At 39.0% G+C, this 27,608-nt stretch overlaps 1 protein-coding gene across 1 annotated transcript in view; it reads left to right on the top strand.

Annotated features, from left to right (window-relative positions):
* The window catches only part of MAMDC2 (MAM domain containing 2), a 223,208-nt gene that overhangs the window by 158,127 nt on the left and 37,473 nt on the right, over positions 1-27,608 (top strand). The gene's annotated exons all lie outside the window — the stretch shown is intronic.

Raw genomic sequence — 27,608 nt, 5'->3', positions numbered from 1 at the left:
GTTACAGTCTAGAACTGGCTCGATTTGAAAGTCAGGGTACCCTGTTTATATACCTTTTTAACAGGGACTGATATTACCCTACTTCCCAACAGAGGAAATACCTCTTTTATCAGATCACCATCCTCCATCCCAATGATACCAGACCACTCCCAGCCTTGGGCCATCCAGGCAGAAGAATCTGTCTCTACCCAAGCCTGAGTAGGATAAAAAAAAATTCATGCTTGTGTGGGGTTTGACCAGGATAAGAAGATTCAGTGCAATCTCATCATCAGTAATGTCCTCGTAAAGAAGAGACTGAATCCTTAAGGGGCAAGGGGTTGGAGGGGAACTCTAAGTCTCCAAGACACTAATTACTAAGATTTAAAATCATTTTTCACATTATCTTACCCAATGTCACATAATTAGTTACTATCTGAGGCAGGCTATAAACCCAGGCCTTCCATACTGTAAGTATCAGGAGGAGTTAGCATCCTAATCAACATCAACCAGTGGGAAGTGGATAGGAAGGGGCAAAGAAACTGGCAATTGCAGCCAAGGTCATGAACAAGGTCATTAAAGTACCCTACACACAACTGGAGAGCCACAAGAAGCTCCACAGTGAAAACATGACATTCTATTCCCACTTTGGTTTCCCCAAGGAAATGCTAAAGGATGAGACACAGACACTTCCCTATGAATTCCGTGTTCCATAACCAGCACCTATTCAGGAACAAGGTCATCCTGGATGTGAGCTCGGGCACTGTCATCCTCTGTATATTTGTCTTCAAGATTAGGGCCTGCAACATCATGGAATGCACCAACATCTTGGACTATGCAATGAAGATTGTTAAAACCAATAAACTAGACTACATGATGACCATTAATCACCAAGGTGAAAGAAGAGGAGGTGGAGAAGCCCATTAATGAATGGTCGGGCTACTTCCTGTTCCATGAATCTATGCTCAAAACTGTCTTGCAAACCCAAGACAAGCAGCAGGCCCCTGATGTCTCATCTTCCCTGACACAAAATACTGTACATAAAAGCCATCAAGCTCTGAGAGGATAAGCACTATAAAATCTACTAATGGGGCAGCTTGGTGGTACAGTGGATAGAGTGCCAGGCCTGGAGTCAGGAAGACTTATTTTCCTGAATTCAAATATGGCCTCAGATGCTTACTAGCTGTGTGACCCTGGGCAAGTCACTTAACCCTGTTTGCCTCAGTTTCCTCCTCTATAAAATGAGCTGGAGAAGAAAATGGCAAACCATTCCAGGATCTCTGCCAAGAAAACCCCAAATGGGGTCATGAAGAGTCAGATGTGACTGAAAAGACTGAAGAACAACAACGAATCGGGAGAATACATACAACAGGTGGTACAAGAATGAAGAAACTCAGAGCTCTTACAGAAATTCTGGGTTTAGAAAATATGTAGAAGTTTGAAAGCTGAAACATTAGGGGAGATGATCAGATAACTGTGTGCCCAAAGAAGGGAGAAGATACAGAGTCCAGGGGATTCTATAGGCCAAAACCAGAGAAGCTGTTGAAAAGAGATTTGAGTGGCTTGGAGAAAAGCAGTTTTAGCCTAGAATGGAGAAGTAGACTGAGAATGCAGACAGTTTTTAATAATAATAACTCACATTAATTAAGGTTTACAAAGGGCTTTCCTTACAACAACCCAGGGAGGTAGACAGTACAATTTTTATCTTCTCTAGAACTTTAACTAGCAATTTTGGAAGCTGAGCAAAATAACAGTAAAAGCACCCCCAAATCAACTTTGCAATTCATGATGTGAAAATAATGTAAGAAATAATTAAGGCAAATTCAGATTAACTAGAGGAGGAATTAATTACTATAGTAGCTGACAGATGGATGTTATTAACAATGCAGGCCATCTGGGAGTTTTCTATTTTAACTAAATATTCTTGCTAACTAGGTGCTAAGCTTAGTTGTTTCTATACAGCTGAAGTAGTGCATGTACTAGCAACATCAAACTGTACCACATATGAAAATAGTATAATCTGTTGAAGTCACTCTTTTAAATGTTTTCACTCTCTAAATTTTCTCCTGGGGAAAGTGTGGAATGGTATACGGTGGAAAGGTCAGTCAGTTGAAATTGGAGGTCATGGTATAGATGAAGAGTAGGGCTTGGTAAGGGAAGGCAGAGAAAGACATGAAAAGCCAATAGATTATGGCCAAATAAAAGGGGTTTGGAGTTCTTGAACATGGAGTTGATATATTTCTGGGTGATGGCAAGACCAAGGCTGTGACCATTTTTGTGTGTGGCTAAGGTAGGATGGAGCAGTAGGTCATGGGAAGTGAATTGAATAAGGAATTGAGAGGTTAGGATATTTGAGAGAGTCAATACGCACTTTGAAGTCCCCTAATATGAAGGCAAAAGTTGGAGAGGGGAGAAAAATTGTGAGCCATGTACTAAACTCATTAAGGGAGGAAGTGGAGTGACCTGGGAGTCTGTAGACAATAGCCTGGAGTCAGGAAGACTAATCTTCCTGAGTTCAGATCTGGCCTCAGACATTTATTAGCGGTGTGACCCTGTTTTGCCTCAGTTTCCTCATCTGTAACATAAGCTGGAGAAGGAAATAGCAAACCACTGTAACATAAGCTGGAGAAGGGAATAGTAAACTATTCCAGTGTCTTTGCCAAGAAAACCCCAAATAGGGTCATTAAGAGTCAGACACAATCAAAAGCAACAGAACGGCAAGACAACCTCTACCAGCATTTTGTTTGTGTGGTAGGTTTGAATAGCATGAACCTCAAAGGAGGAGAGGTTACTGAGTGATGGAGGTAGAGAGAGCATCTAGAAGAAGCAATGTGGAGCAAGGAGTAATCCAACTCTTCTGTCTGAGGGGAAAGAGTAAAGGTACAGCCAGTACTGGAAAGAGTAGCCAAGGAGGCTGTGTCATCTAAGGGGAGACAGGTTTCAGTAAGACCTAGTAAATGGAAGGAGTGGGAGTCAAGGAGAAACAGATGGATAACCATGAGCATTGCACTGGTATCCATAAAGTATTGAAAGAACTAGAGAAAGGCTTCTAAGATATTGAGGTAATCCTCTTTGGAGAATATCCAAAAGAAATAAGAAAGTAATCCATTATATTGTTAACACTGATACAGTAAAAAGCACTCATAGAGCTCAATCAGCAAGCCACAAATTAAGCACTTACTAGGAAAAACAACATCTATATGTCAGTAAGTCAACAAGCATTTATTAATTTCCTATTATCTACAAGGCACTGTGCTAAGCATTGAAGATACAAAGAAAGGACCAAAAAAAAAAGCACTTGCTGTTGATGAATTACAACATGCAAACACCTATGTACAAACAACATATTGAATAAATCATAGATTATCTATAGAAGATAAAATACTAACATTAATATTATTAGTAGTATTGAGATTATGTGTATAGGTACATATAAAATAAATTCAGGGTGTTTTAAGGGGAGGACAGTAATAGCTAGGGAAATTAGAAAAGTACTCATGTAGGATGTGAAACTTGAGTTGAATCTTAAAAGAAACTAGCAATTCTTTTGTTTTTAATTTTCTCCCCCTCCCTCCCCCATCCTCCCTAACATGACATGCAATCCAATATAGGCTCTACATATGCATTCCTATGAGACATATTTTCACATTAGTCATGTTGTATAGAATTGTAATGAATGAGAGAAACGATAAGAAAGAAAAAACAAAACAAAAGAAAATAGTCTGCTTCACTCTGCATTCAGACTCCATAGTTCTTTCTCTGGATGTGGATGGCATTTTCCATCATGAGTCCTTTGGAATTATTTTAGGTCCTTGCATGGCTGAGAAGAACTAGGTCTATCAAAGTCAGTCATCACACACTGTGGCTGTTACTACATACAATGTTCTCCTGGTTCTGCTCACTTCACTCAGCATCAGTTCATATAAGTCTTTCCAGGTTTTTCTGAAGTCTGCCTGAGAAACTAGCAATTCTAAGAGAAGGGCTTTAGGAGAGAGAGTGCACAGTAGTGGTGAAACAGCCAGTACAAAGTCACAGAGTGGGAAATGCAATGTCAGGTATGAGATCCAGTAAGAAAACCAGTTTGACTGGGCTATAGAATGAAAATATGACTGGACCACGATGTGTAATAAGGCTGGAAAAGTTGGTTGGAGCTAGGTTGTAAAGTTCTTCAAATGCCAAATGCAGGAGTTTATATTTAATCCCAAAGGCAAGGTCAAACCATTCGAGCTGACAAAAGTAGGGCTGTGAAATCTGGCAACTGAGTGAAAGTGCAGGATGAGTGAATGAGAAGTCATAGATGACACTGAGGTATCAAACCTAGGCAACTGGAAGGTGTTTTCAACAGAAATAGGAAACTCTGGAAGAGGAGAGAGTTTGGGGGGAAAGATGTGGGAGAAGGGGAAAAGTCGGCAAGTATTGATAGAAATTTCTTAAAAGAAAGAAAATAAAAAATAAAGCTTCAATGGAAGATTTTTTAAATACATAGAAAAGATCAGAAGGACTTTAGAAGAGAACAAAGGCAAGCAGAACAGTTTTTTTTAGTACCAGGTTCAATTTAATGAGCACTTTAAAAAACAAACTGCATGTGACCAAAGTTCATAGTTTCATGTCAGTCCTCCTTTCTGTTCTTTGCATATTGAAATGTTTGTGATTGTTGACATTTGCTAAATTCATTATAAAAAAAATAAAGAGTTTGATTTCAGATGTGTTTAGTTTGAAATATCTGTTCATGGGACATCTGGTTCTAAATATCTAATAGGTAGTTGATGATGCAAAATTAAAGTTCAGGAAAGAGAAGCAGGCTGAATATGTAGAATTGGGAGTTATTTGTATAGAGATGATCATTGAACCCATAGTTCCTATGGGAGCTGAGGAGGTCACCAAGTGAGAAAGGAAAGTCATTTACATTGAATAGGATATTAGGAAACAGACCCTACCTTTCCCCTTTTTTGGGGGAACTATATGTCAGTCTTGCCTGCCAGCATCTTATTTTATACTATACCATGTAACAGGTGTCAGCACATATGATGAAGCAAAGGAAGTATGAGCAAGGTTAAATGTACCTTCACTCTTAGAACACTGCAATTCGAGCATATGAGCAATTTGTGTTGCAGCAAAATTTAAATAGGAACCCTTGAAAATTCTGATTATGGAAATAGAAAAACTCTTGAGAACATGAAGGCTGAGATGTGTTTGAATACCTTGCATGGAGATTTAAGAAGCTGAAAAGTTCAGTTTCTTTATTTGTTTTTAACAATAATTAGGATTGTTTATCCTGTGAGGGAAAACAATGAAAATTTAAACTTGCAGTTTGTAGGTCTGTCTTAAAACCTCTATGATCCTTTCTTTTAAATTCAAACTTTTAATGATGTCAGAATGAATCCAGGCTCAAAATCTATCAGGCTAATATTTTAGGGGCAATATGTTTAAAGGAAATTTGCTCAAAACTTTAAATACAAATCTGTGAAGTATCTGGAAAGATTTATCAGCAGCTGCCTACTTGGTGAACAAGACATCTCTTATACGGAAGAGATCAGACAACTGGCAACAAGGATGTGGGCAAGAACTGTACCAGGAAATGACTTTCCTGTCATGTCATGAATCTCTAAAAATGAAGAGGTATATTGCTAGATTATTGTTCCAGGAAATTAAGGTCCCAGTATTAAAGGGCACTGAGCTTAGACTCAGAAGTTTGAATTCGAGGCCTGGTTCTAACACTCTTTCATCCTGTGACCATAGGGAAATCATTTCCTGTCTCTGGGCCTCTTTTCTCATCTGTAAAATGAAGGGGCTGGACTCAGTTGGTCTGTATAGACCCTTCTAGCTCAAATATTCTGTAATCCTGTAAAGCCTTCTGAGTGCAAAATGGTGATAACAAAGTCATTAATTAATCAAGGCATTAATCAATACCCTTCAGACCGAACTCTTTGGGGTGATTATGGATCTCATTTAGGAGGCTCTACATTTGTTTCCAGCTTGATGGCATCAGCACAATGCCATCTGTAAATAGGAGCCATTTGTAGGACCTTAATCTCTGTAAGAAATCTTTCTAATATTTGAACTCTGATTCACTCATCCTCTAAGAGAATAGCAAACACCTTTGATATTATCAGTCTTCCTGTTTTTTTTGTCTTGCTTTATATTAATAATCAATAATAATAGCTAACATTATAGAATCCTTTAAGATTTGCAAAGTACTTTACATACTATGTATGGGATTATATAAATAGAGACCTGGATGTGTCTTATTCCTCCCCTACTGGCAACAACAGGATGACCCCAACTGACTGTCTGGAAGGAGGGCTACACCATCTTAGAAAATTTACTGCCAACACAAGACACTCTGATAAATCTAACCATCAAGAGATGTATTTCCCACAGGAACAATAGACCTTTAGCAACTTTTATTACTCTAAGGCTTGCACACTTCTCCCACTGTGAACTCTAAGTGAGCTTTAAAAAATCTAAAAGCCTAATCTGTACCCTATGAAGCTGATGCTTCTAGTAGCTGAAGTAGTTTTCCTTAGTAAAATCATAAATTTCTTTTCCATTCAATCTACTCACTTCCTATTCACATGTCCTGCAGACATGATACTAGATGAAATTCTCCCCTAGGCTCTCAAGGAACCCAGCCTGGGAAACACTCATAACAACTGACAAGAATCACACAAGATTCCTGTGGAGAAGAACATATAAATGGCTTGTGCTCTGTACTTCTAACGGCAATACCCACATTGGCAAGATTACAGATCCATCAAAGTATAAAAAGCATCATTCAATACACAGTGAAACCCCATAATACTGAAGAATGAAAGAGGAAAAAAAATAACCTTAAGTAGAATTGCATTTTAACATAGTATTGCAAGTGTTTTAACTTTGGTAAACCTAGTCTTCACTCATAGTATCTTTTAAAGTCCAAATTCATCAGGAGACTGTCTAAACTATAATAACTATGACTAAGAGGCAGCATAGGTATGTGTGTGTACCTATCTATAGATAGATACATACACACATTAACACACTAATACTTCTCTGGTTTTAGGCTCAAGTCTGCCAGAAACAATTTCATTTAATATAACGTTAATCTATATCCAAGCCATTTCTAGCTTGAAGAGAAAGAGATATTTTATCTGGCATAGTTCCCCCTATCCCTTCCAACATGACAGCCCCAAGACAACTTCAGGTAAATTTATAGGAATCTTGAACCAAGAAAAGATATCTTAAGAAGAGTCTGGGTTAATATTCCAGAATTGAGCAACCAAGGGACTGCTCTTCTTACTGTGGGGGTAAGCAAGGGCACATACTTCCTTCTCTTAATCCTTTCTTAATGGAGAAGTAGAAAGGTATAGACTAGACTTCCCTTAGATCAGAGGCTCCCAAACTAATCTGGCCTACTGCTCCCTTTAAGAAAAAATTACTCACAACCCCCCTGGAAATCTACTTTCTTTAACCCTTTAATGTTTTTTGAAATTAGTGTCATTTCAAAAAAAATAATTTTTTTTTAAAAATGACACATCTTAAATTTAATAATTTATTGTCAATTTGTGGGGTTTTGCTGCATTGAAATTTTGATGATATAATATTGCATCATATAACCATATAGTATTGTATTATAAACAAGTCATTACATGCACATATTCCTGCATGCTGGACATCCTGAAATTGCACAGCATGTTCACCTGCCAACACTTGCTTGTTAAGACCTTGATCACTGATTGGTCATAACTTGCATTTTGTGTGTTTATTTGGAAAATTAAAAAAAATCACTATGACTTTAACTCTGTTACATAACTGATGAAACATGTACAAACGGATTTTCAAAATTCTCTTCTCTTCTTTCCTCACGCTCCCACTGCCCCCTTATTTTTACTCAATGCCCCCCAAGTGCACCCAAGGCTACTGGCTCCTCCTGGATCATTCCAGTGCCCCCCAGGGGGCAGTATCACCCACTTTGGGAATCTATGTGGGCTGAGATGGATCAATAATCAAATCCTTTGGGGGAGAGAGGGAGAGAAGAAAGCAACAGTGTAAATAACATTAATTCTTTGTTACACTGTTTGGTACCACCATTAATCCATTTCCCTGAGAAAAGTATTTTAGTGCTGAACCTCCTGCTAACCATTTCAAGGGGCTTTTCCTGGAAGTCTGGAAAGAGCTTTATAGGAAAAAAAATATTTCTTTATATTTCTAGAGGAACCAAAAAGGTTTTTAATTTGCTTCCACAGTTTAGTGGGTAGAGTGCTGGCTTTGGAATGAGGAAGATCTGGATTCAAAAGTCCTGTCTTTGACATATACTAATTGTGTGACCAAGGACAAGTCACTTAATCTCTCAGTACCTCTGGCACCTCTAAGATGGTGAATTGCTGGTCTGCATTATTCCCATATCAATGAAATTAAAGATCAAGACGAAAAAGAAAGACAGCTTTGAGTCAGTCTCTAATCATTTTCTGTTATTTACATATTTGACATTTATTGACTTTTTCCTTCCCAAGATGGCTATTCCCCTAGATTTCGCAACTGGCTTCATGAGAGAATAGAACCGAGAGACCAATTAGCATGACTTGAAATTCTGTTCATTTGGTTAATTACATAAGTATTTCTTTGAATTATGGCTGCTACTGCAAGACCAGCCTCAAACTTATATACAAATTAAATTTTCTTGGATTTTGAAAAGCATGTGAATTCACCTGAACAATAATCCTCTTCTTATTATGCTTGTCCTATGTGAACTGTTTATTTTATTTTATTATTTTATTTTTGGTCTAGACATATAATTTCATTGGTGTAATGAACACATTTTGAAATGTATGAACATTTTGATGAGTACAAGACTTGCTAGTACATGGACTTTCAGGAGAGAATTTCTACCATAATGCAAACGGGAAAAGGCATTAAGAATAGTACCTGTCAATTGAGATTATAATCTTCAGAACCAACCCCAGTGTTCAGACAAACAGCCATATATGAAGGAAGCACTGGACGTATCCCAATGCCAGATCCTGAGTCACTAGGGAGGCAGACACAGAAAAAGCTAGGGTCTGTCCATCTCCCTGAATTCATTCTTTCTCCCCCCTCCCCCATCATCAGCCTGGGGAGATTAATGGGACCATAACACACTTGCTGAGGGGCAAATCTGATGTACTTACTATTCGCTTCCCATATCTGTCCCCAAAGGTAATCTAAGGATGTGGCCGGCCTAGGTGCAAAAGAGATGAAATGATGTCCAATTTTGCTCTTTATTTCCCCTACTTTTCCCCAGCTTGCAAGAGAATCAAACAAAAATGACTTTCCCACACCAGTATTTCTATGACCCACCAACTTTTCAGTTCCTCTTAGAGGTTAGAGGCAAAATTAACCCTTCTATATCCCAAAGCTCCACACTAGATCTATTATAGCCCAATAGACTCCGAGGTAAGATGGACTTTAGAGACCATCTATTCTAATTTCCTCATTTCCTAAAGAAGGAAACTGAGACCCAGAGAAATTAAGTGACTTGCCTAAGGTCACATAGGTAGCAAATGTCAGAACTGGGATTTGAACTCAGTTCTTTTGATTCAAAATGTAGTGTTCTTGCTGCCATCTTCAATTTGGTTTTCTCCCCTTTTAAGGGAAAGGATACTTTTGTACTGTTGAGGGGAAATTTAACCAATAAATAGTATGAGGCCATTTCTCCAAGCATAATAGCATTTATTAATAGGGCATGTGATCAATTAATAAAGGACAGGCAATGGCGTGCCTTCCTTTGAACCAAAAACCCAGAGAGAGGGCCAATGGTGTCTTTTATCTAGGTAGGTCTTCCTTCTAACAGGCCTGAGTACATTATTGGGACCTCCCCTGGCAATACTGAGTGGTGGACATTTTAATGAGGTAGGCCAAGCATTCTTAGCTCCTCCCCATCTTCGGGAGGGGGGAAGGCAGAGGGCTGGCCCTCAGATGTAGCCAGTCACCTCCATCTCTAACTCCTAAGGAATGTGAGTTGCTAGCAATCTTACCCAGAAAAAATAATCCGTCTCAGTCAGGTTTCCGCTGGCTTGTTCTCAACTCTTACTCTCCAGAGGACATCTAACTCAAACTGGGTCTTGTTTATAGAGTAAACAAGCCAGGGTCTCATTTGAGGGGGGCCTAGACCAAGAGCAGATGCTCTGGGGGCTAGGAGTGATCACATCACTCAGTCATATACTTCAGAGACTTCCTGGCCTTTTCAGGAGTGGGGTCTTGACAAAAATAGGAGGAAAAAGGATGGATCACTAACAATTGGTTATCAATATAATAGCATAGTATTAATTTCCCTCATCACCAAGAAAGCCCCACCTACCCTGTTAGCAAAAGAAAGATGCTTGCTGTACCACTAGTACAGTTACAACGTCAATCACTGCTGTTGTTTCTAAGAGTTAATATGGTGGAAAGCTCTAATAGGGTTGGAAAAGTTATTATATAGAATCAAGATTTGAAAGAGACCGTTGAGATCTGGTGTAATCCCTTCCTTTTAGAGATGAGCAAACTGAGACCCAGAGAGATTGTGACTTGCCAAGATTACAGAGCTGGTAAGTGGCAGAAGTAGAATTCAGATTCACATCTGGTTTCAAATACGGTCTTCTTTCTCTCTCCTTCACCACAAGATGTAGTCATAATATAGAACAGATGTGATGGTGGACTATTTATTGGGCCTCAGTATAGGGACATAACTGGGGGTGACAGAACAGATTCAAGTATTGATCAGTAATATTTGAATGCAGAGGGCTATGTATGGCTCAGGCCCTGAAGAGGACCCCAAGGTATAAGGGACAGTGCCCCAGAGGAACTCTGGGAGAAACATACCCCTCCAGATTTTAATACCCTGGTATAAAATCTCTAGCCAACCTGTCCTAGTTGTAACTCTACTCACAACCATCCTGTAAGTTAGGTAGGGCAACCATCATGAAACCCCATTCCATACCAATGTGGTATATCTCTTGCTACTTCCCAGTTCCATGTTTTATTTGTCCTTCTGTTTCTCATGCTTACCCAGTTTTGTTCATTGGACATTTCTTTGTCATCATGAGAAAGCTAAGACATCATCTCTCCTTATCACATGATAAACTTTCTGTCAATAGGCTTATAACTGAGCTAAAATGATGTAGTTTCCTCTCCCCACATCACCCTTCCAATTGATCATACAGTTTGCCTTGACATCATAAGTCCTCTAATATCATAGTTGCTAATTGTATTGATCAGAATTCTATTCTTTCAACATTTCTTGTCTTTACAATGTTGTTGTTCTTGTATTAATTGTTCTCATAGTTCTGCTCACTTCACTCTGCACCAGTTCATATGGTTTCCCAGGATTCTCCAAAACCATCCCTTTCATCTTGCCCTATAATATTCCATTGGGAGTCCAATGACTCTGGAGGAGAGAGCAAGACTGACGGCTTTATGTAGCTCTTGCCTCACTTAAATCCAATTTATTTGTGAGTAAAGACATCACCCACGTGATGTCCTTGGTCCTCTTGAGAATGAATAACAAACAATGATTCTTTAGGAAGGCAAACTAGGCCATCTTTGTCTCAATTCTTACCCAGCCTTCTATCACTGAATGGGCATTGCCTCAGCCAAACTGAGACATGGGAAAGACATTGGCTTAAAAAAGCCAAGGTCTTCCACTGTATCCTGGGCCATCACCAGCGATCTTGACTTATGTCTTGCTCCTGGACTCAGATGACTTTGGAGAAGAGGGTGAGGCTGATGACCTTGCACCCATCTGCCTCAGTTAAATCCAGTTCACTTGCAGGTCAAGACATCACCCTCCTGAAGTCATTGGTCCTTTTCAAGAAAAAAAAACAAACAACAACGATGATGACACCCTGATCATATACTTTTTTTCATATCAGTTTCTCCTAACATATTCATCTCCTAAATCATTGCCTTTTAACTTTGTTGTTTTGTACACAGACTCTTTACTTTGCATTCTGCAAAGGCTTTTAATAATGTAGCAAGTAGTTATCAGATGGTTCTAATTTAAGTCATTTTATCTCTTGGAAAACACCAAAAGGAGGGAGACAAGTCCCTGATAGAGGGGCCCTGATTTTTCAGCAGAAAGTACAACTGACAACTGACTGTAAGCTAATGGGAAAAACCAGACAGATTCCTACTGAATGACACATCACATCACTTGCTGTGTATGGTGACCATATGTCCAAATGTGAGCGTGACTGATTCCCCTTTCCAAGCTTTTTTTAATAACAGTGAAGGAAATGTCCACTTTTCCTCCCTCAAAGTTATGACCTTTTCAAGCCATCCTAGAGGGACCTGTCAGGAGTAAGGAAGAAGACACAAGGGTTTAAGAAAGAAGGGCTTGATGGACTATGACTGCATCCCTCTAGACTACAGCAGTCTATGACTAGGGTCTATAGTCACTCACATACAGATGACTTAAAAAATAGGAGTAAACAAAAAAAAAAGCGTATTTGTCCCTGGACATCAACATATCAGCTAGGTGGTGTAGTGGTTAGAGTGAAGGGCCTGGAGTCAGGAAGGCCCATCTTCCTGAGTTCAAATATGGCCTCAGGCACTTACTAGCTATGTGGCCCTAGGCAAGTCACTTAACCCTGCTTGCCTTGGTTTCCTCATCTGTAAAATGAGCTGGAAAAGGAAATGACAAACCACTCTGTATCTTTGCCACAAAAAACCTAAATGGGATCAGAAAGAGTAGGACACAGCTGAAAACAACTAAACAAAAATCAATTCGTAAGTTTCAGAGAAAGTATGGCAGAGAGAATGGTGTGTTCCTGTTTATGGACAAAATTGTGGTTGAAATAAATAGCTTCTTCTAGTGTAAAAGAAGTCTGTGGTGAAGATTAATGGAGCGTTTAAGGGTGAGGATAAATGCGTCCAAGTCTGGTGAGAGTTTATTAAGCTAGCAAGTTCCATGCTTCCTACATGTGCCCTACTTTAAGCACATATGCCTTTTATATCTCCCTATAATTTAACGTGCAGAGATAACATACTGTATGCATGCATATATGTAGATGTGTATATAAATATACACATCTACAAGCTATACATTATGTGTGAATGAATGAATGAAAGTTAATATAAGCATTTAAGTTCATTTAAGACAAGCATCGTTGAGTGCTTTGTATGTACAAACAGTACGGTAAGCTGTTGTCTGTCCTTCCTTCTGGAAGAGGACCTTGGCATCAGGAAGGTGATGTCATGACTTGCAAGTGAATAGGATCTGAGCGAGGGAGGGCTGTGCAAAGTCACCAGCCTCACTTTCTCCTCCAGAGCCATCTGGGTCCAGCAGCAAGATGTAGATCAGGATGACTGGAGATGGCCCCTTATTTAGTGGGAGACCTAGTCCTTTTTAAGCTAAGGTCTTTCCCAGGTCTCAGTTTGACTGAGGCAACATCCATTCAATGATTAAGTCTAGGTAAGAAATGAGACAAAAAAGGACCTCTTTTACCTAGTCAAAAAAAAAAATCAATCTGGGAGGGGAGGACCCTCAGAGTTTCTGAACCAAACAGAAACAATTGCTATTTACATTTACTCTGAGCCAATCAGGCCCATACAATGACCACTAAGTGAGGGCTGGACTGGGACCTGTTGTTGGCCAATCAATGAGAGCCAGAGTGAATTGGTTTAAGTCATAGTCCTTAAGAAAGAAAACTAGCCCATAAACCCCAAGATATCTGGTGAGGATTCAGATCAAAATTTACATTCCTTTGGGCAGAGCACAGGTAAGCAGATAAGAGTATTATGCCCTATGTGGACAGAGGGACAGGAAGGATGGCAGGGGAGGGGAGGGAAGGGAAGGGAAGAGAAAGGTAGGGAAGGGAAAAGAAAGGAGGAGAAGGGAAAGGGTGGGGTGGGGTGGGGTTAAATTCCTACTCATCTTTTAAAGCCCAACCCAAATGCCATTCCCCCACCCCCCCCCCCACCCTACCCCCATGCTGACTATTCTCTATCCCAGTAAATAACAACTGTTAACCCTCTTACACATCAAATAACACTTCTTGCTAGAACTTTCTATGTGTCCTTAGACATTCTCTACTATAGCTGTGTTGGTATCTTACCTCTCTATCACTGAAGATACAAATACAATAGCAAGACAGTCAGTAGACTGCTCTCACTCTAGTAGGTCCTTATTACTCTATGCCTGGATAATTGCAATAGCCTGCTGGTGGGTTGGTCTGCCTCAAGTCTCTCCTCAATTCAATCCATCCTTCATTCAACCACTAAAGTGATTTTCCTAAAGCTTACATTCTAGCGGGGAAGACAACACTTAGAGAAAAATTGTGGCTAAGAAAAGGTGCTTTGAGCTGAGAAGTCACAGGGAGTGGAGCCATAGGTCCATTGCTTAACATCCCCTTTCCAGAAACAATAGCTGTATTGATTTAATTACTATTTCCAAAGCAAGAAGTAGAAGGTGGGTAATACATGCATGGCAACAGGGTACGCTGCAAGGAGATGGGCACATGGTTAGGCCTAGTGCCAGCTAGGTATGGCAGGATCTCACCAATCAGGACAGCCAGTGTGTGAGAGCTCCCAAGATGAATGGCTTGACTCCTCCTAAAGCATAGTCCCCAGAGTTCCTGATCAGAGCATAACAGCTGCAGGGCATATTGTAAGAACTTCGTTGGTATGAAGCATTGGGGTCTTAGGACAGATGATAGTGTAAGAGCTGGAAAAGAGCACTGAGGCCCTCTAATCCAACTCTCTCATTTTACTGTTGAGGAAACTAAGGCTAAAGAAGTCAAGTGACTTGTCCATGGTCACACAATAATTAGAAGTATTCTTTTGCAACTATCCTGGAGAAAGGGGAGTATGTGGTATGATATGAAAGTGATATGAAAGAAAAGGCTTTTTCTTTCATATCATTTTTATATGGCTACACCAGGTTAAGTCAAAATGTATCAAGAAAACCATTGGAAGAATGGAGTCCAAAGCAGCAGTCTAAAGTAAAGCATAAGTTAGGGAGAGCACACTACAAAGGGGAGTAATAAGTATTGGTAAAATTATGGTTTGTCTTATGCGACTTCCTTGTCTAAGATGCCTTCTTTTATAGTGGCAGCATGCCAGCTGTGCCTCCTCCTCACTCCTCTGTATCAGTGTTGCCTTGGCCCTGGATCACACCCTCTTCTAGTATTTATCCCTTGGGCTACATCTCAGTTGTTGGACTTCTTTGCTCAGCCTCTTTTTCTAATTCAGCAATAATTTTCCTGGGGAAAGAACAAGAGTCAGAATTAGGCATGGGTAGCATAAATGGTTGCCTGCTCTTGCCTTCAGGGGTCCATTGTTTGATACAATTCAAGAAATATTTCTTAAACATCTACTGTGTGCAGAGCACTGAGGTAGGTAGGGGAAGGTTACTTTCTTTCCTATCACTGTTGATAGTACCCTCTTTTCTCCAGGATAGCTGTAAAAGAATACTTGTAGTTATTGTATGACCCTGGGCAAGTCACTTAACCTCTTTAGCCTCAGTTTCCTCAATTGTAAAATGAGGAAGTTGAATTAGAGAACCTCAGTTCTCCTTTCTAGCTCTTACTATGATCACTGTCCTCAAGGTACTAATGGTGTAGCTAGAAGATATGATATAGACAGATAATACTAATACACAATAATACAGTATGCTTATCTTAGGGAGGAGCAAAATAAATATTATATGAAGTCTGAGAAGGTAAAAATTATTACTGCTTGGGCTATCATGAAAGACTTCATCTGAAGACAATTTCATTCTGAATTATATGACCAAGCACTGAAGGACAAGAGAATCAAGGAAGACTCTCTTGGAGATACCTTTAACAACAAGTGAAACAAAATCCACAAAAGATGGATGTCTTATTTGTGGAATAGTCAGGAGGCCAGTGTCACTGAATCAAATAGTACCTGATGGGAGGAGTAAAGTGTAAAAAGACTAGAAAAGTAGGAGGGGGATAGGTTATGAAGAGCTTTGAATGCCAAACAGAAATTTTTTTATTTAATCCAGGAAGCAATAGGAAGTCACTGGAGTTTATTTAGTAGTAGGATAACATGGTGAGGACCGTACTTTAGAAAAATCACTTTAGTGGCTGACTGGAGAATGGATGGGAGTGGGGAGATACTAGAAGCAGACAGACCCACCAGCAGGATATTGCAACAGTCCAGGCATGAAGTGATGAGGGTCTGTATCTGCATTATGACAGTATCAAAGGAGAGAAAGGGATATATTGGAGAGGTGTTGCAAAGGTAAAATCAACAGGCCTTGGCAACAACTTGGATATGACAAGGTAGGGGGGAAGTGAGAGTGAGGAAACCAGAATGAATCTTAGCTTGCAAGCCTGAGGGACTGGGAGGATGGGGTTGCCCTGGATAGTAATAGGGTGGAGAGGGTTTAGGGAAAAAGATAATGAGTTCTGTTTTGGATATACCAAGTTTAAGATTTCTACTGGTCATCCAGTTCAACATATCTCAAAGGCAGTTAGAGATGAAAGACTAAAGGTCATTAGAGAGGTTGGGGGTAGATTGGTTAGGTTAGGTTGTTAGATTTGACAATCATCAGCATAGAGATGCTAATTAAATCCATGAGATCACCAAGTGAAGTAGTAGAGAGGCAGTAATAGAAGAGGGCCCTGGACAGAACCCTGTGGGACAACTACATCTGGAGAGTGAGAAATGGTCAGATAAGAAAGTGGAAAAACAGGAGAGAGTGGTGTCTAGAAAACTTAGAAGATAACATTAAGGAGGAGAGGGTAATAAACAGTGCCAAAGGCTGTAGAGAGGTCAAGAAGAATGAGGACTGAGAAAAGGCCATAGGTTTTGGCTAGATTGTTGATAACTTTGGATAGTGAAGTTTTGGTAGAATGATTAGTTAGGAAGCCAGATTGCAAGAGGCTAAGAAGAGAGTGAGACAAGAGAAAGTGGAGGCACCTTTTCTACGTGCCTTAGAATCCCTGGCTTCCTTCAAAGCTTAGCTAGTGTTACCTCCTATATAAGCTATTTCCTAATCACCCCAGATGTTAGTGCCCTCCTCTCCCCAAAATTGCTTTTTATTTATTTTCCATATATTTCGTATTTGCATATGTGTACATGTTGTTTTTGCCCAATAGAATTTAAAGTCTTTGAGCACAGGGATTATTTCATTTGTTTTCCATCTGTAATCCCAGTGCCTGGCACATAATAAAGTATTTAATAAGTGGTTATTGAATAAATGAATGAATGATATAAGAACCTAAATTCTTCACCCACATTTTCTGAAATGTGATTCCAGCTAGATAGTTCAAGTCAATCCCAGCTCTCTTGACTCTATGGCTTTGTCTGTAATGTAGCTGCGTCATGCTATTCACTGGAACATCAGCCCTCCAATCTACTACAGCTGCTGAAGGGAATGCTGGCTTCAAAACCCAAATGAGTCAAGAGAATTGGTTCATAGTATAAATTTTTATGGTATATATTTACTTTGTTTATATTATGCCAAAACATATATTTTACTTGGGAATAAGGAAGTGCCACTAAAATAACAATAGAAAAATTCATCTGCAGACCTGTAGAATGTCATCGAGACCCCTGTAACCCAAGACTTGGAAGAGTAGTACAGAGCAGCTTTCACACTAGGAAATGCTGGGAGCTGATCAATTTTTGTTGCATTTCAAAGCCAAATGTTGAATTAAACCAGAAGAAAGGAAAGGCCTAACCAAATTAAGCATTGGTCAGCTAAAGATCTATTTTTAAAACAAATCCTCAAATTGCCTTCTGTGGTATCCAGAAACCAAACATACATTTGTAAAAGGCGTATTATTACAATTTAGCCACTGTTTCTAAAAATGCATCCTTGCCGTGGAGAACTTGGACAAACTTGAGCTTCCTCTTCTAAATGTGTCTTCATCTCTGCCTAGCATTAGTTTCATGAAAACACAAGCTCCACAGCTATAAATGCTGGGTTCTTGTATTTTGTTCTCTTTTATGGTATCATTTTGTCTTCATTTACCTTATGGTTAAATAGTTAAGTGAATGTTCTTAAGATGGATGTTCTAGGCTGCAACTGTTTGTGTCAATAGTGTCTTAATTACAGGACACTGAACTTTTTTACAGGATGGATTATAGTAATTTCCTAAAGAATTATCCTCTGAAGTCTTTAGTCAATGAAGCCAAGTTCTTTCCTGAGCATGTGTTTTCAAAAGATATGTAACCTCATTGGGAGGAGGACTAAAACTTAACTCAGAATCAAACTGTTTGGTAAATTGGCAAGGGATTCAGGTACTTAACATTGTTTGTTTTGTGAACATCTGCACTTTCTGGTATTATTGGCACAAGGGTTGGAATGTTCCTATCTGAAGAATGATGGCCTTTTCTGGAAACCTTCCCTTCATACTGATGCCTGGATGGTGGAAAAACAGCTGCTCAGCCTGTACAATGAAACCTAACTGGGGACAGGGGTTGTGTAGCATTCATAACCCAGCCAGAAAGCAAACTATTTTTTATCAACAGTGTTTAAGGGATCCTTAAGCTCACTTTGAAAAGTATTTAAATATCCAGTTGAACTGCCAAACAATGGATTTGTGGTTATATAATTTCTAACTGCCTGAAAATTTGAAGTTGTACCAAGAAAGACCCTTTCTGCCAGTGTGTTGGGCAGGTCTTCAATAGTTGGGAGGTTTTACGGGATCTTAGCATAGGATTATAGGATTTAGAGTTGCAAAGGGACCCTAGATATCCTCTTGTCCAAGAGTAATTAATAAACTTTTTTTTTAGAGTATGGACCCCTTTGGCAGTCTGGTGAAATCTACAGATCCCTTCTCAGAATAATGTTTTTAAATGCATAAAGTAAAACACATAGGATTACAAAGGAAACCCTTTATTTTGAAATCATTATCAAAATATGTTTTTTAAAAACCGTTTACAGTCCTGAGATTAAGCACCCCTGATTTAGTCCCACTTCCTCATTTTACAGTAAGAAAATTGAGAGCCAGGGAGGTCAAGTAATTGAAGATCATAAGTGGTAATTAGCTTAGATGTTTTTACTTCAATCAAGACCTCTTCCTACTAACCCATGATGAAGTCAGGTGTGTCTGTTTTGTTGTTGTGTTTCTAAGCTTTTGTACTGAATTTCAGCATGTGCATGTAAAAAAAAGAGAGAGAGAGAGAGAGGTGATTGTGTTGGGTTGTTGCCCAACCAGATGGTCTCAGGAAAAAGTCACTTTGAATGGTATCAATACAATCACAGCCTGGGCTCCTCAGTGGATGCAATTGAAATCCTGTTGATGGGTTTCAACACAGACTTGACGTGTCTCATATACACACCCTCCCATACACACACACCACTCTGGAAATAATCAGTTCTTAAAACATGCGGTCAGTTCTTTTGTGCAATATGCTACTGAAACATTATTTCCAGAGAGTAAATTATCCTCTTTCCAAAAGAGAGCCAAAAGAATAATGCTAAACAAGATTTGATTCCCTTTTGATAATAAAATAATAATAATAATAATAATAGCTCGTATGATGCTTGAAGATTTAAAAGCACTTTATATGTGTTATTTCATTTGTACCTCATAACATTTCTGTGAAGAAGATGCTATTATTATCACTGTTTTACAGATGAGGAAATGAAGGCTAAGAGAGGCTAAGTGGCTTGTCCAAGGTCTCATAATGCTAAGAGGCTGAAACAGAATTTAAACTCAGGTCTTCCTGTTCCAAGTCCTGTTCTTTATCCACTATGCTAACTAGCTGCCTCTCAATTTGTTAATATCATGTTTATAAATATTAGCTCATTTTAAGCTTGAGGGTAATATAACGGGCCCTAAAGTCCATGTGGTTCCCTCCTATTTTTCTTCAGGGAATTTATTTTAGCTGATAAGCAGGGAAATCTCAGTTTCCTGAATATCAGAGAAGATACTAAGATGAGATTTCAATGCAGGTTTTCCTGACTTCAGACCCAGCACTTTGTCTACTACACCACACTGCCTTCCTTAGAAACAAGTAGATTAGGAAAATAGAAAGTTTGGGTTTGCAGTTGACTAAGGCATGAAACTTGGCAAAAAATAAAAAAAAACTGTCTAGGGGTGTTGAGGTAATTACGGTGGGACTTTTTTTTTTACTGTTCTCTTTTGGAATGCTAAGGCAATCAAGTACGTTTGATGAGTCTTGCCTTTCAAATGTAATGGCAAGCAAAATGGGACTTTTTGCTGTTTTTTGTTTGAGTGCTTCTCAGCACTGAGGTAATTAGGTGCCCCAGCGCCCTGAGATGTGATAAGATCTGAGGTTGGCATTTTGTTTTGGGGACACACTCGTTGAAAGAGCATTGGTGACAAGACTCTGGGTAGCCATTGAAGCAGCCCCCCAGGCTTTGAAAACCCAGATGTTGGTGCTTCTCTGGCAACTATGTATTGTGATTTGGTCAGACAGAAATCTGTCTGTTGATCCGTTTCTATTGTCTTTGTTTGTAATTTCTGTTTATATTTGCTCTGAAGTTCAGGGTGCTAACTTTTCCTCCTGAACTAAGTGAATGATATATGTATGTTTGATTAAAGTGAGATCGTTAACCCCTTGAAGTTGCTTTCCTTAGAAAAGGAGACCAAAGGACCTGTGCTAGTAGCCTTCCTGTGTGCTTTCCTTGCTGGTCTTTTACCTCCACAGCAGCTGCTGGCAACATTGTTGTCACAAGGAGGCAGTCTTCAGTTTGTAAATTATTTGAGTTTATTTTGTCCATATTCCTTTCCTGCTTTTGGTTCCAAGTCTTTTGCATGTTGATGTTGTTGCTTTCCATTAGAACTGCCAACTACAATAAGGAGTATAGGTAAAGAAAGAGGCAGAGCCACTCAAACTAATCAGTTTTAATATTTGACCATCATTCTGGTAAATGGTTTTGGGGGAAGGAAGGCATTGAAATCCACAGATAATCTTAAAAAGGCCCTTGCCTTCCCCATCTCTCCCCCATAATGGTTTCTAGTCCTAGATCTTCATTTGCTACCTATAAGACCTTGGGCGAGTCACTTAACTTGTCTTCAATTTCTTCATCAAAAATAAGAGAATTTGTTGAGGTGACTTCTAATGTCCTGTCTAGCTGTAACACCAGGAGAACTGTGTTCAAACCCTGCCTGTGATACCCTCTGTGTGACCCGTCATAACTTCTCGAAGCCTCAGGCAATTCCCTAAAACTTATCTAAAAGATGGTGGTGACTTGCTTTGGTGGAGGGATTTATAATAATGATGATGATGATGATAACAATGGCTAACATTTACATAGCCTTTGTGAGATATATATGTTTTACATATGTATGGATATATGCATATATACATGTATGTATATATGTATGTGTGACCACACACACACTGTATATGCTAGGCCCTGTGCTACCAACTAAATCACTAATTTGTCATGTGTTTGTTGAACTCTCTGTACTCTTCTTGTATTCTGCCACCACAGATAAATTAATAAAATTAAATAATTTTAGTTGTATCTATTTTAGTGTGGTAAATAGGGCATTATAATTTAATGTTATTTATTGTCCTAATGAAAATAGAGCATGGATTTCACAGTGAGTTCTAATATAAGAGCTGTAGAAATGATCGGGTAATCCCATAGTGTTTAGATAACCTATAGCCAGACATTTTTGCCTTTAATATTCTTATTATGTTCAAATTCAATATTGTTACCATTTTAATTTTGGGAATTTGAGTAATGTTCCTTTATTTATATGATAAAGTCCTATTTTGCATGTTCATTTCATTCAAATACAGAAGTTCCACTTGAGTATGCAAAAAAAAACTGCATTATACTAACAGATTATACATGCATGCTAATGAAAGAAAACCCAATGTATGAAAATTTTGAACTTACATATAAACTATATTAAATGATTATTCCTTTTGCAAAAGTGGTCCACTGGACAGTTGAATACAGGGCCTTTTTAAACCATAAGCTCTTTTGGTAAATTTATACTCAACCAACTTATAAGAATTCAATTAGCATAAAACTTTTCAAGGTCTTTTGTGAAGTTAAGGTGTGCTTCTTTGGGAATCAAATTCATAACTCTTCACCTTCTCTCCTACCTTAACCCTTTACAAACATATACATGTATATTTCCACCATCCAAGAAAGCTATTCCAGACCTTAGGGAGCAGAATCAAATTTTGAAAAATGACTTAAATGGAAGTAAAAATATATTTATCAAAAATACAATAAGTAAGGATTTAGTCTATGGCTGAATGCCTCTTGGCCATAGTGAAATTTTCCCAGAACAGGGAAGAATCCTTTCTTTTCATCTGGCCTCAGCCAGACTCAAATTTCAGTCATTTCAAATTATTTGCCACATCAAGCATACGATGTAATGTAACACGGAGGCTTTCCAAAGACATAGGTAGATGGTATCAATAGCACCAAATTGCAAAGACAGAGGCCGGGGTGGAGTTCTATTAAACAAGCTAATCTTGTTCATTGCATTTCTTTCAATGGCATTCAGTGCCAAAAAGATGCGATGCCAGCAGAGAGTTCTTTAATTTAAGGCCCACAGCCATAGTTTGAAAGTGGTCTGTGATTGAATTAGCGTGTTGATTATGTTTTAGACAGAACCATTAATAGACTTGTTTGTTAAGCATATGTAGTCACACCTGTTGGCCTGGTGGTGTGCTTGTGACATCCTGCCATTTCCTTGTATTTAGTTTGGCCAACTTGAAGATTCATTGGCAATGCCTAAATAAAATGTGGGAAGAACCAGAAGATGGTGAGTGGTAGAACATCTATTTGTCCAGTTGCTGTTTGTATCTACCATGTCAAGGACATCTCTTTACTTTTCTATCATCAGAGTCCTTGGAACACAGGGTTGCTCTTTGTGTATGTGTGTCATAGAGTTTTTTGTTTGTTTTATGTTTGGACGTGTTACAAATTGAGGAATCTACATTACGAAGAATTTGCTTATGGATAATATATTTCAGAAGTACTTGAGCCAAGAGACTAAGAAAGCTACAAGACTGAAGGTGTAAGGGCAAGCAAAGTGGGACTTTTTTGTTGTCTTTTGTTCTGGAGTGCTTCTCAGCACTAACACAAGTGCCTTTGACTGAGTCTTGCCTTTGTTCGTAGGAAGACCCACATGCTTTTGCTAGTTAGGTCATGAGAGGTGTGAAACCCTTAAGAGGTGTGGAACCCTCCAGAGGAGTGAAACCCTCAAGAAGTGTGAAGTGCTCTGACTCTGAAGAAATGTATATATACTCTGAGGTTAGCATTTTGTTAGGGGCTCAATCATTGGAAGAGTGTTGGTATGGAGACTCTGGGTAGCCATTAAGGAGTACCCCCCAGCTTTGAAAACCCAGATGTTGGTGCTTCTTTCTCTGGTAACTATGTATATATAGCTTTGGTCAGACAACTAGAAGCTGTACTGTTGATTTGTGTTATTTGCACTACTTATATTTTCTCTGCTTGTAATTTCTGTTTGTATTTTCTCTGAAGTTCAGGGTGCTGACTTTTCCCCCTGAACTAAGTGAATGCTATATGTATGTTTAATTAAAGTGAGATTGTTAACCCCTTAAAGCTGCTTTCCTTAGAAAAGCAGATCAAAGAACCTGTGGCAGCAGCCCTTCTGTGTGCTGGTGTTATTGGCCTTACACCTCCACAGCAGCTGCTAGCAGCATTGTTATTACAAAAGGAAAGGGGACTTCATCAATAATCACTAATGGTGAAGTCTAAGATTGAATTTGCACTATGTAGCAGACAAGTGTGAGAACTGACAGATGGCAGAACATTGCTTCATATCACTTTCCCTATCTCTTTTGAAGGGGCATGAACAAAATAATAACAATAGTAATAATAATAGTGAGCATTTAAATGGATTTACAAAGCACTTTACCTATGTTAACTCATTTGATCATTACAATATCCCTCTAAGGTGGGTCCCATTTTACAGATGAGGAAACTGAGGCACAGAGAAATTAAGTGACTTGTCCAAGGTCACATAGTTTATTATGTGTCTGAGGCAGAATTTGAACTCAAGTCTTCCTGACTCCATATTATGTGTGCTATCTCTTGTGCTACCCAGCCGCTAAAAAGATGGGCAAACGACCATATGCACTTTGTAATGTACCACATATGACAATATTAGGGAAAATCTACAGTTCTCAGAATTCCATGGGCCAAAGACTCATAGGAAAAGAGTGCTGTCTAGGGACAGCAAGTAGAAAGAAAGAACAAAGGGGCAGGAGGAAGAAGAGACTGCCAGTGAGAAGCATCAAATCAGCGAGGTGGTGACCAAGCATCCAGAAGTGTCCAAGCCAGGACCGAGAACTGTAAGACTATGCTGAAATCCAGGAACTATAGATTGGGAAGTGGCAGCAGGGGCAGGATTCCAAAGTTAAAAATGGTGGCAAAGGTCAGTTTACACTGAACTACCCAAGCTATTGAGATTTTCCCCCCATACTTTTCCAATTGGTATTGTGAGTACTGGGGACTAAAACTTCAATATGTATGGAAAAATGATAAACACTCACCTGGGCAGGGATTGGATTATTTCCAGTGCTTTAAAGGATCACAGACTGTGAGTTGAAAGGGGCATTTATAGATGTCATCTTTTCCAATTCCCTCATTTTTTGAGAAACCAAGACCCACAGAAGATGTGATGTGCCCAAAGACACACAAGCATTAAGTCCCTGAAGCTCAGTGTTTTTGGCTTAAAATCTACAATCATGCTTCGCTAAAGGAATTGGGATACTGGTCCTATGTTCAGTATGATTCTAAACAAATATTTATGTCTAAATACTTGGGTTGAAAACCATGGAATGTTTGCATAAGTGGAGTCTGATACCCCTGGAGTGAGCTAAAATGAGCTAGATTATTATGTTCTCAAGGAAAAATATCTTGGAGATGTCATGAGCCATGATGTGGCTCTGTTAGAAAGCCTCCAAGACTGAACCTTGTCCATCAGTTCTCAGGCAACGCAATTTAAGTTACACCTGGATTTAGACTGTACAAATGGTGCTTTTGAAACTGTCATTTTTTATAATTACTAATTTAGTAAATTATAGCCCAGAAAAATTTTACTCAACCTTCAACAATGAAAAAACTATGGGTAGGACCAGATCTGTGCTTGATTTCATTGCTGTGGGGAACTCCTGATGTGAAAATTCTGTCTACTAATGCAAATCAGTACTTTCTCTGAAACCTAGAGTCTTACAGAGTTGTCTTTGGCATTGAGAGGTTAAGTTACTCATCCAAGGTCACATAACCAATGTATGTCAGAGATGGGACTTGAATCCAGGTCTTTCTGACCTCTAATCTGTTACACTGTTCTACATCTCAATAAATGTATATACTGACTAAAGTAAGAGCAATAACAACTGTGGTTAGAAATTAAATTCCTTGTAAAGGCAGCTCAGTTTTCTCTGTAAAATTGGGACGATGTTAGTACCTACCTCACAGAGTTATTATGAGAATCAAATAAGATAATGTAAGTAAATATAAGTAACGTGCTTTGAAAATCTTAAGTTCCACATAAATGCTAAACTATCATTGTTATCACCATCATCACTATATGATTATGTGTTCTTATGCTACCTCAACATGGCATGGAACTAACCCTATGTTTTTGAAGACTGTGCCAACAGAATGTAAAGGGTAAATGGTTCCATCAAAAGAAAAAGGCTTTGAGAATGATTCTGGTGAAATTTTCTGCATCCACATTTGCAGGTCTAACCATGTCTCTCTCTCTCTCTCTCTCTCTCTCTCTCTCTCTCTCTCTCTCTCTCTCCCTCCCTCCCTCCCTCTCTCTCTCTCCCTTCCTCCCTCTCTCTCTCCTCTCTCTCCTCTCTGTCTCTCTGTCTCTGTCTCTCTCTCACACACACACAAACATACACACACATTCATACACGTATGCACACACATACTCCTACTCGATAAACTCCAGTGGCCTCCTACCACTTTCAGTATCGAATACAAAATCCTCTGTTTGGCAGTCAAAGCTCTTCATAACCAACCTTCCACCGCCTTTCCAGTCTACTTACACCTTACACTCCATCACATACTCTTCAATCTGTTGATATTGGCCTCCTTGCTTTTTCATGAACAGGACACTTTGTTTCTTGGCTCTGGGCATTTTCTCTGCCTGTCCTGTCTTCTGGAAATGCTTGCCCTCCTCATCTCTACCTGCTGGCCTCCTGGCTTTCTTCAAGTCCTAGCTAAAATACCATCTTCCATAGGAAGATTTGATTTTTATCCTTTATTTAGCTTGTATGTATATATATTTGTTTGCTTATTGTCTCTACCATTAGACTGTGAACTCCTCGAGGGCAAGGACTATTTTTTGTGTCTTTTTGCATCCCCAGCATTTAGCACAGTGCTAGTTTTTTGTTAAGTGCTTATTAACTGCCTCCCTGCCAGTTAACTGACTGTCATCAGAGGATCAGATTAGCCAAAATCAGAGAAGTACATCACCAAAAGTGAGACCACCAATTGACAATGTTTTTAATGGGCACAGCAACTTATGAAACTCTATTATTCCATGAAACTCTAGGGATATAATCAGCTTTTATGGGGTTTAGGGGTTTAGGTTTAGTGGACCCCACACCAGCGAATGGCTATTGTTGGAGATATTAAAGAAGCAAGATCATGTATAATTAGAATCCCAAACTGTCCTTGTAGTCTAAAATTACTAATGCAGAAAATTCAATCATAGCCTTAAGAAAAAAAAAACTCCTGGGTGAAATCCTTGATTCCTTAAGCTCTTAGTCTAAGAACTTTGTGTTTTTTGAGTAATTGCAAGCTGACTCTTGGTTATAAATATTCATCCAATGTTTCAAGCACCCAAATTTATTTTTTTTTAAGCACCTAATGACTGGTGTGTAAAAGGACCCACCAGAAAAGGCAAGCTATACTTAACACTGAGTAGCAATGGGATCAGCTTCTCTATTCTGCTGTTTCTTCCTTTCTCTGTTTTATTTTTATTCAGAGAATGACTTACAGCATTGAACATGTACTGTCACCTCATGTTCATTTTTGGAGAGGGCTCTTCTATCATCCTACATGTGAAAAATTGGCTTTAAAAACTGCCTAATGGAAGGTAATCCAAGGCGCTTCTCTCTCCAGAACAGTGAATTTAATACATTGTGACACAGATAAGTTTGCATTCACCTGTAACAATAAAAATGTGTATTCCGACAAAATTATAGCTGCATTCTGGCTTTAAATCAAGAGCTTCTATCTCTAGACACAGATTTTTATCTTTGAAAGCAGAGAATGTCCCCTGATAGCAAGCCCAGGAGAGGGTGTACACAGGATGAATAAAGCAAGTGTGAGAATGTGCTTTTGAAAAATCAGTAGTATTTGTCTAAAAATCCTTGGAAAAAAATGCCCACAGAAAAGTTAACTTTTGATTGGCTACTTTGTGGATTATTTGTGATACATTTTTAATAGTCAGTTGCCTTTTCCCTACCATCCACTACATCTCTTGCCTGACCCCCCACAGTGTCACATACAGCTATATCCCTACTAATGCAAATTAATGATGAGTCCCACGAAGTGGCCATTTGCACTATTCAAAGTTATAATCAGACCAATGGAAATATGTAGTGTAGATTCAAATGATGTAACCACTTCATGGGATTCATATTTGTACTAATGAGGACTTACCTATAGTATGTGACAGAGAATACAAACTAGTCTAACTATTAGAACTAATCGAAACATAATTACGAAG

This window comes from Trichosurus vulpecula, chromosome 9 (genome assembly GCF_011100635.1).
Source record: "Trichosurus vulpecula isolate mTriVul1 chromosome 9, mTriVul1.pri, whole genome shotgun sequence".
Classification (NCBI taxonomy): domain Eukaryota; kingdom Metazoa; phylum Chordata; class Mammalia; order Diprotodontia; family Phalangeridae; genus Trichosurus; species Trichosurus vulpecula.
Note: the sequence above shows the minus strand (reverse complement) of the source record. Positions and strands in the feature narration are given on the sequence as shown.